The 8776-nt window shown below is 40.8% G+C and overlaps 1 protein-coding gene across 1 annotated transcript in view; it reads left to right on the forward strand.

Annotated features, from left to right (window-relative positions):
* The first annotated feature begins 1581 nt into the window (after nt 1-1581).
* Nucleotides 1582-8776, forward strand: part of ASIP (agouti signaling protein) — a 90921-nt gene continuing 83726 nt past the window's right edge. Inside the window, exon 1 of the mRNA XM_017878563.1 lies at nt 1582-1767. The gene's annotated coding sequence lies outside the window, so the exon portion shown is untranslated. The remainder of the gene's footprint in view (nt 1768-8776) is intronic.

Consider the following 8776-nt stretch of genomic DNA (forward strand, 5'->3'; position numbering starts at 1 on the left):
TATATATATATATATATATATATGTATGTATGTATATGGTAGGGAGTGAAGTGGCGTAACTTGAGAGAAGTTGGTCATGTATAAACACACATGAGGCAGATTCTAGGGCAACTTCCAGCTTCTCCAGAAGTGGCAAATAACTTTCCCACTGTGTACCCACACAGAAACATGTGAGCACACTTACATGGCATGTGCTGCCCCACCTCCCCCTACCAGGAGTTTGGTTACAGCTACAGCAGTTTTACAACCTCTTTAAATCAACTTTATAGTATCTGGCAGCAAAGTATCATTTCCTAACATGCTGAATCATTGAGTCTCTGAAGACCTGGAAAAGGGATGACAAGCCAAATCATTCAGGAACCAGCGTGTCCCAGAGAGGTATGTAATAAATTTCATCCGGATGTTGGAATTGGCCTTTTTTTTCCTTCTTTTTTTTTTTTTTCCAGTTACATTAATAAAGCAAACACATTGTTTTATCTTATCAAGCAAGGTGGGAAGAACATTTTCCCTTTATTTCTAGGTAAGCCTGCACAAAGGATTGAAAGGGCTAACAGCATCTGGGTCATACAGGATGACACCTGAATTATTGGAGAGTACTTTGTACATGACAGAATTATCCAGATAGGTAAATGGTGTTGCAAACACTTCACCAAAATCCAACTAGAGACCTCTAAGTTCATTTTAGTGTACAGCTTCCAAACTTTATCTGCAGTGTAGGTAGCCTGGTCTGTTTTAAAATCCTTCTAGGAAACTATGGCTGTGTAAATTGGTCCAGCAAATGGCCAAATGTACATGTTACTCTGTTAGAAAGGGAAAAGCAGACACAGGCATAAGTGTAAATTTTTATCTCGTGGCATCCGAGGAACCTAAATGTCTGGACAGCTTTGTTGTGCTATGTGGCTGACAACCAGGTTATTAGATAACTCACAAAACTCTTCTCCAGCAGCCCAGACTTTCCTGAGGTTAACTCTTCCCATAGGACTAGAATGAGGAAAAAAGAAAAACAGATCTCCCTAAGCTGCAGCCACATTTAATGTCCCCTTTACCCCACACCTGAACTCCTGCTCCCTGGAAGAAAACCCTAAATAAATACACCAGTGGCAGCAGATAGGGATTATTTTTGATAGTGGCTGCTCCTGACTCCAAGCTGTGGGCACTGAACTAGAAAGCAGTGCTGAGAGAGAGAACCAGGAATAAATGACACTGGGAAATGGGAAATCCAGAGAAGAAAAAAAAATCTTACTTTCCTCCCCTGAAAAAGATGCGCTTTGCAAGGTTCATCTTTTCCTCTTTTAATCTGGCGAGTCTCGAAATTTTTAGTCTTTAGGCTACTTAAGCAGTACAAGAGTCTCACCTATTTACTAGATTAAATAAAGAAACAAGCAAACAAAAAACACCTTTGAATCCCTTGTGTTTTGCTGAATCCCTTGTGATTATTTGTAGCTCCTTTCAAAATATTTGCTTTGGTGCATTTAAATTTTGTTTCAAATCTGCAGTGGAAAATATGTTTCAAAGGGGGAAAAAAAAGAAAGAAGAAAGAAAAAACCACCCAACACACTGTGAGCCCTGCGTTTAGACTCAGCCCACTGAACAGCTGGAAGAATTTTGCAGACCCACCAGAGATCCCCCGGATTCAACTTGTAAAACCACTGATCTAAAAACTACATCTTGACTTCAGAACACTTCTTTTCATCTGGAATTACCTATTATTGACCACAGAGAGCAGCCACTGACGATTTCCTGGAACAGGGCCCTGTATAGAGAGAGGTGAGCTCCAGTGAGGGAAGAAGAAATTTCTTTCGCTTTCTGAGCGGGTGCTTTGGTACAGTACAATATCTATGCTATAGTAATATATCTATGGGCTCAACTTCTCCTTCTCCTCTTTTTCCTCTTTCTCCAGCCCCCTCCTTCCTCATCATCATCTTCTTTTGTTTGTTTGTTTGTTTGTTTGTTTATTTGCTTCTTCTATAGTAAAACTTTCCGAAAGCCGATGTGCCTGGATGATTTTTGCCTGGTACATTCGGCTAATTGGAGTTTCAGAATCACAGTTTCTTGCTTGGGTGCAGAATTTTCAAAAGTGTTTAAGTGCCTAAATTATTGTAGTAGTGGCTGGCCACTGCCCATGCTTTGTAGACAGGCAGCTGAGAAGGTACCAAAAAAAATTAAAAAACAAAAGGCTGCAGGTCTGTACCAGAATGCAGAACCCTACTGAGCTGCTCCTCATGGAAGGAGGAGCCATGTTGTACTGAGCTGACAACATGGGCAATCGAAAGAGCAAACCTAGGGCATAAACGGAACCAGGCCCCGGAAGCCTTTGGTTGGGAGTCTCCCTTTGGTCAAGCCTTTACCTTTGGTCAAGTGGCTCTGTGAAAATAAAGAAGAATCTGATCCAGATGAAGGTAAGGAGTGCATCGGCATCTCTTCTCAAGCCACAGGGATCTCATTAAGGATCGGGGCACTTACACTGATGGCTTCACTTTGGGCCCAATCTACAGCAGGACAGCCCCATGCAAAGATAATTACCAGGAATGGTGGGCTCATTACAGCCCTTTGATCTGGTCACTCCAACATACTGTTAGACAGATGTAAAAAAGCTGACGGACATTTACATGAAAGTGACTAAATTGCAGGTTGAAGGATTTGGTTTTAGCCTCTGTCAGGTTGAGGCTTTGAAAAAACAGAATGTTATGCATTCAGGAAACCTAATACCAGACTCTGTTGCTTTGGAGCTCTTGCAAATTCAAGTACATAAGGACATGTATAGCCAAAATTGAGACAATTACCTTTTTTTTTTTTTTTTTTTTTTTTTTTTTTTTTTTTTTTTTTGCTGGACTAGCTCGAGTGAGGAGCAATTACTTTTAATAGTCTATTTTACTGTCTAGCACATAACCCCCATATATTGTAACTGGCTCTGGGTTGGAAGGCAATCTGGGAAAGGGCCTGTTATCTGCTTCTTTGAGACAGCCTGCAGGAAACTTCAAAGTTAAAATAACGTAAAACTTGCCATATCTTGGTTCCACTACGAGTGTTTCTCTTCCAATCACTTCCGCCTATGAGTATTCCAGCAAAGATGCCATTACAGTCCGGCACGCAGAAATAAAAGGAGCCAAGTGTTGGGCAAAAGAGATAAGGAACCAGAGCCAGAACTCTCATTGAAAAGGGAGATTTCTTTTTTTTTTTCTTTTTGTTTTGAGACGGAGTCTCGCTCTGTTGCCCAGGCTGGAGTGCAGTGGTGTGATCTCGGCTCATTGCAAGCTCTGCCTCCCGGGTTCACACCATTCTCCTGCCTCAGCCTCCCAAGTAACTAGGACTACAGGCGCCCACCACCTCGCCCGGCTAATTTTTTGTATTTTTAGTAGAGACGGGGTTTCACGGTGTTAGCCAGGACTGTCTCCATCTCCTGACCTCGTGATCCGCCCGTCTCAGCCTCCCAAAGTGCTGGGATTACAGGCGTGAGCCACCGTGCCTGGACAAAAAGGGAGATTTCTTATAGAAAATAGGAACCAAAAAGTGCAGATGTCTGGGAGGAGGTGCGGGCAGTACGTCATCTTTGAAATAAAAAAGAGTACGATTCCTAGGGGAAATGTACACAAAAAGACTGTGAGTTGAGAGAAAACTGACTTTAGTTTTGTTGGGGAGATTTATTCAGATTCTGGGAGGAAATTGGAAAGAACTATAAAGCTAGAGTCTGTAATTAGTTCCCATACCTGTGTAGACAGTTTTGAGGGGTGAGGTGCTCCCTAGAGCCCTGAGAGGTCTGCATTTTGCTCACAGGGCAGCTGTCTTGAGGAAAAAGATGAAGAATGGGAGTGTTATGGGGGGCATACGCCCCTCTGATGGTCACTACAAAGGTAGGATCCAGCTGTAAATGGCCTTCTAGAGAGCCACCAGTTCCGTCTCCATCTGTTCCCCAAACTTGTGCTTACAGATTTGATATTCAGGTATTTTTCAGAAGAATGAGCTTGAAGCAAAAATACTGAACTAAAACATTCTTAAAAAAAAAAATTCAAAACCACAATTTGAATCTTGTTTAAAAGATGGAAGGATGAGAAGTGTGATTCTCTTGGCTTGTTTAGAAATAGACATAGCAGATCGGGTGCAGTGGCTCAAGCCTGTAATCCCAACACTTTGGGAGGCTGACAGGCAGGTGAATCACGAGGTCAAGAGTTTGACACCAGCCTGGCCAACATGGTGAAACCCTGTCGCTAGTAAACATACAAAAATTAGCCAGGTGTGATGGCAGGTGCCTACTCTGGAGGTTGAGGCAAGAGAATTTCTTGAACCCGGGAAGTGGGGGTTGCAGTGAGCCGAGATTGCGCCACTGCACTCTAGCCTGAGCAACAGAGCAAGACTCCGTCTCAAAAATAGAAAAAAAGAAGTAGCCATACTAGACGGGATCCCAGGTGTTATGCATTTTCACTCTTCCCTCGGGTTATCTTCATCTCAACTGCCTTCAGGACTTGTTCAATACAGTTAGTAATTAGGCTTTTAGAAAGAGGAGAAGTATTTATGTAAAATTGCCTGCTTACGTCCTGTAGCTGCACCCCCTGTGCGTCCAGGGAAGTGTACGCAGTGACCATTGAGTGGGTATCTGCTTATTTCATGGTAGAACTGACTTAAAGCAGACTCCTAGTCCTTGGCATTACTTTAAGTTAGGGACAAATTTCTCATCTTCAGCATTATTATAAATTAGGGACACAGAGAAAAATTTGCTGGCTCCTAGTGAAGGCATTCACTGCTTGGAACCCAGACTTGGCAAGATCATGCAGCCTGACCACTGGCTGTAGTGCACCAAGCTCATGATCAGGAATTAGGAAACCAGATTCAGGTCTTGCATCTGCGTATAACTACCTGTGAGACTTTAATGTATGTATTGACCGCCTCAGGGGTTCCATCTTCCTATGAATCAAATGGGAAAACAAAGACTCGCCTCCTCTACTAGCAAGAATTCTTGTAGATACCATGACAGGTTAAAAGTATTTGCCATAGCTGGGGAAGAGAGAATGGGTTCAGACCCTTGATGTTGTAGTAGCTAATTTTTTTACTTGATTGATTTTTTTTTTTTTTTTTTTTTGAGACAGAGTCTCACTCTGCCACCCAGGCTGGAGTGCAGTGGCGTGATCTCAACTCACTGCAACCTCCGCCTCCAAGAACTGCTTCTGTATTTCCTCAATATTAAATAAATTCAAGCAATTCTCATGCCTCAGTCTCCCAAGTAGCTGGGACTACAGCCACGTGCCACCACACCCAGCTAATTTTTGTATTTTTAGTAGAGACAGGTTTCACCATGTTGGCCAGACTGGCCTTGAACTCCTGACCTCAGGTGATCTGCCCACATTGGGCTTCCAAACTGCTAGGATTACAGGTGGGAGCCACCAATCCCGGCCATTGCTTAATGTTTTAAATCTTCATCTTCCATTTTCCTGGGCTCCTAAATGACCTGGATACACTTTTATTCTCTTTTATGTATTTATGGATGTATGTATGTATGTATTTTTCAGAGACAGGATCTCCCTCTGTCACCCAGGCTGGAGTGCAGTAGTGTGATCATTGTTCACTGCAGCCTTGAACTCCTGGGCTCAAGTAATCCTCCCCCTCAGGTTCCCAAGTCGCTAGGATTACAGGCACACACCACCATACCCAGCTAATTTTTAAATTTTTTGTAGAGATAGGGTCTTGCTGTGTTGCCCAGGCTAGTCTCTAACTTCAAGTGAACCTCCCACCTCAACCGCCCAAAAGTGCTGGGATTACAGGTCTGAACCACCATGCCTAGCCCCTTATTTTCTTGTAAGTTTTTATTGATATAAAGTACACTTACAGAAAAGTGTTCATATCGATGAATTTTAACTATGTGAACACACCCAGAAAACCAGAATCTAGATCTAGAAACAGAGCATTACCAGCACCCAGAAGCCTCCTCATTCCCTCTTCAAGTCCCTTTTTCTTACCAAAATTAGTCACTAACCTGACTTCTAACACCATAAATTAAGTTTTGTCTGTTTGGGGGCTTTATATGTGTGTGTAGGGGTTTTTATGCCTGGCTTCTTTCGCTTAATATTCGGTTTGTGAGATTCATTTATGTTTTATATGGTAATATTTTATTTGTTCTCATTATTGTGGTAATATAAATTAATACCACAATTTATTTATCCGTTTGTTTGTCCACAATTTATCTACAATTTACATGGATAAATGCCACAATTTATTTATTCATTGTCTTATTGATGGACACATGGAGTGTTTGCAGTTGGGGGCTATTACTGAACAGAAGCACTAGGAACATTTGTGAATACTTTTGAGTGCATTTCTATCTAGAAGTAGAATTGCTGAATCATAGGACATGTGTGTTCCGCTTTTACAGATATTGTCAGTTTTCCAAAATGATTGTATAATTTTACACTCCCATCAGCAATGTCTGAGATTTGTTTTTTCTTACATCCTCATCAAGAGTTGGTATTGTCTGTCTTTTACATTTAGCCATTTTGACGGGTGTACTTCTTTATTTTAATTTCTATTCCTTGAAGAGTAATGAAGTTTAGCACCTTTTCAAATATTTATTGGCCTTTTGACTATCCTGTTTTGAGAAATATCTGTCCGGATTTTGAACCGGTTTCTCTACGGGGTTGTCTGACATTTTTATTGACTTGTAAGCATTCTTTAAATGTAGATATGAGCCCTTTGTTGTGTACATGTTGCAAATACCATCTCCCACAAAGCTATGTTGAGTCACATTGGAGCTTCAGGCAAAAGAAAAAACAAAAATACTGATTCCTGTCTTTATTTTAAATTTTGATATTTTGTTCAGCATGGATTTTTTGCATTACATTTGATTTTTTAAATATTGCATTAAATTTTTATTTCTCCTGATTACTGAGTTTTTTTTGTCACCCCCTTAAAGAATTGTATCCAAGGCAAGAGCCTCACTTGCCTCCCCGCAGTCCTGGCCCATCTCATTCTGTATCTTGCATTTTCATGCTCTTTATGTAGTGTTATTTGATGAAAAGAAGTTTCTAATCCAATGAAGTCCAAATGTTCAAGCTTTTCTTTTAAGATTAGTGCCTTTTCATTTGGATCTCATTTATACAGTTACAAAAATAAAGATTTGATTTTGGTCATTCTTCAGATTTTTTTTTTGTTTGTTTGTTTGTTTGTTTGTTTGAGGAGGAGGAGTCTCGCTCTGTCTCCCAGGCTGGAGTGCAGTGGCCGGATCTCGGCTCACTGCAAGCTTCCCCTCCCGGGTTCCCGCCATTCTCCCGTCTCAGCCTCCGAGTAGCTGGGACTACAGGCGCCCGCCACCTCGCCCGGCTAGTTTTTTGTATTTTTTTAGTAGAGACGGGGTTTCATCGTGTTAGCCAGAAGGGTCTCGAGCTCCTGACCTCGTGATCCGCCCGTCTCGGCCTCCCAAAGTGCTGGGATTACAGGCTTGAGCCACCGCGCCCGGCCATTCTTCAGATGTTTGGCTCTGAATGACTTAAGCTGAAGTAACTGGCTCCTTTTTTAAAACGTTGTGCCGTCATTTCACCTGATGAGCATTCTTGGAGCCTGCTAGATATTGTTAGGTCCTGAGGCTGTAAAGAGGTCTTCAACAGGACGTAAAGCAAACTTAATTGTAATTACCTTATTCAGCCCATTAAGAAATGCAGTACTAAAGTTTTATCCCTAGTCTCTCAAATTGGCATCCCTCAAATTGGCATCTGGTAATGTACATTGTGAGGTAGACTGATAATCAAATGACAGTGCAACATCTTACCAAGAAGTAAATATGACCTGAGTGTCCTATAAATAATGTAAGAGCAGGTTTTGAAATTTGGAGAGCTGTTTTCTCATTTCATGTACACTTGCCCCAAATTGTAGTTTTTGAAGTTGCATGCATTATTACATTAACAAGCATTTTGTGTATATGTAGTAGTTACTTTGTACTAAGAGAACTTGCTTTGGGGTGCAATTCAACAATAAACTGATTTTATTTGGGAGAAACAGGGAAGGGTGCACTTACTAGCAACCTAAGCATAATTTTTCAGCGTTTGCCCTTAAAGTTTAAATTAAGGTTTAAATTATAATTCAAAAATGTTAGACATTCTGTATCTTTTGTTCAGCGTGGCTTTAATTTCTCCCCTTATGGTTTGTTCTTTAATGCCTTTTACATTTGGACACATAGTTTATGCTTTTTAGATTTTGGTTGCTATCTTGCCAAAATAAATGTTAGCTGTGTTTCAAACTTGATTTTCTTTCTTTCTTTTTTGCCTCCAGAATGTCTTATTTAAAAGAAAAGCTAAAAGTATACTTCTAAGTCAGAGCCTCTATTTTGGTGTAAAAGTCTTACTTTTTTTTTACTTTTTTACTTTTAATTTTTTACTTCACATTGAATATAGCCAGGCACCCAAGAAGTCTGATGGCCACCTGAGTGCAGGTGACAAGGACCTGACAGAGCCCATGCAGGGCTTTAGATTTGGACACACAAGAGTTGATAACTTCCTTGTGAACTCCTTGCCTGATCTAAACTCAATATGGATTCTGACTGTGTTTGAGTGATCATCTTCAAGGTTAAACCTGTTGGCAGTTACCCCTTTTCACAAAGTGCACAGTGGGAATCGAGAATCTTAGGGTTAATTTTGGAGCAGTGGCTTATACCATTCACCTCTTTTTTTGTGACTTATTTCACAGGTAATGAGACCTTAATAACAAATAGGTGTAAAAAAATTTTCACATTGAAATGATACAAACATTTGATGTAATAAAACCTTGTTGGCTTGATATTTTAAGGAATTGAAACCTA

Source organism: Rhinopithecus bieti, unplaced genomic scaffold (genome assembly GCF_001698545.2).
Source record: "Rhinopithecus bieti isolate Rb0 unplaced genomic scaffold, ASM169854v2 scaffold_65, whole genome shotgun sequence".
Lineage (NCBI taxonomy): Eukaryota > Metazoa > Chordata > Mammalia > Primates > Cercopithecidae > Rhinopithecus > Rhinopithecus bieti.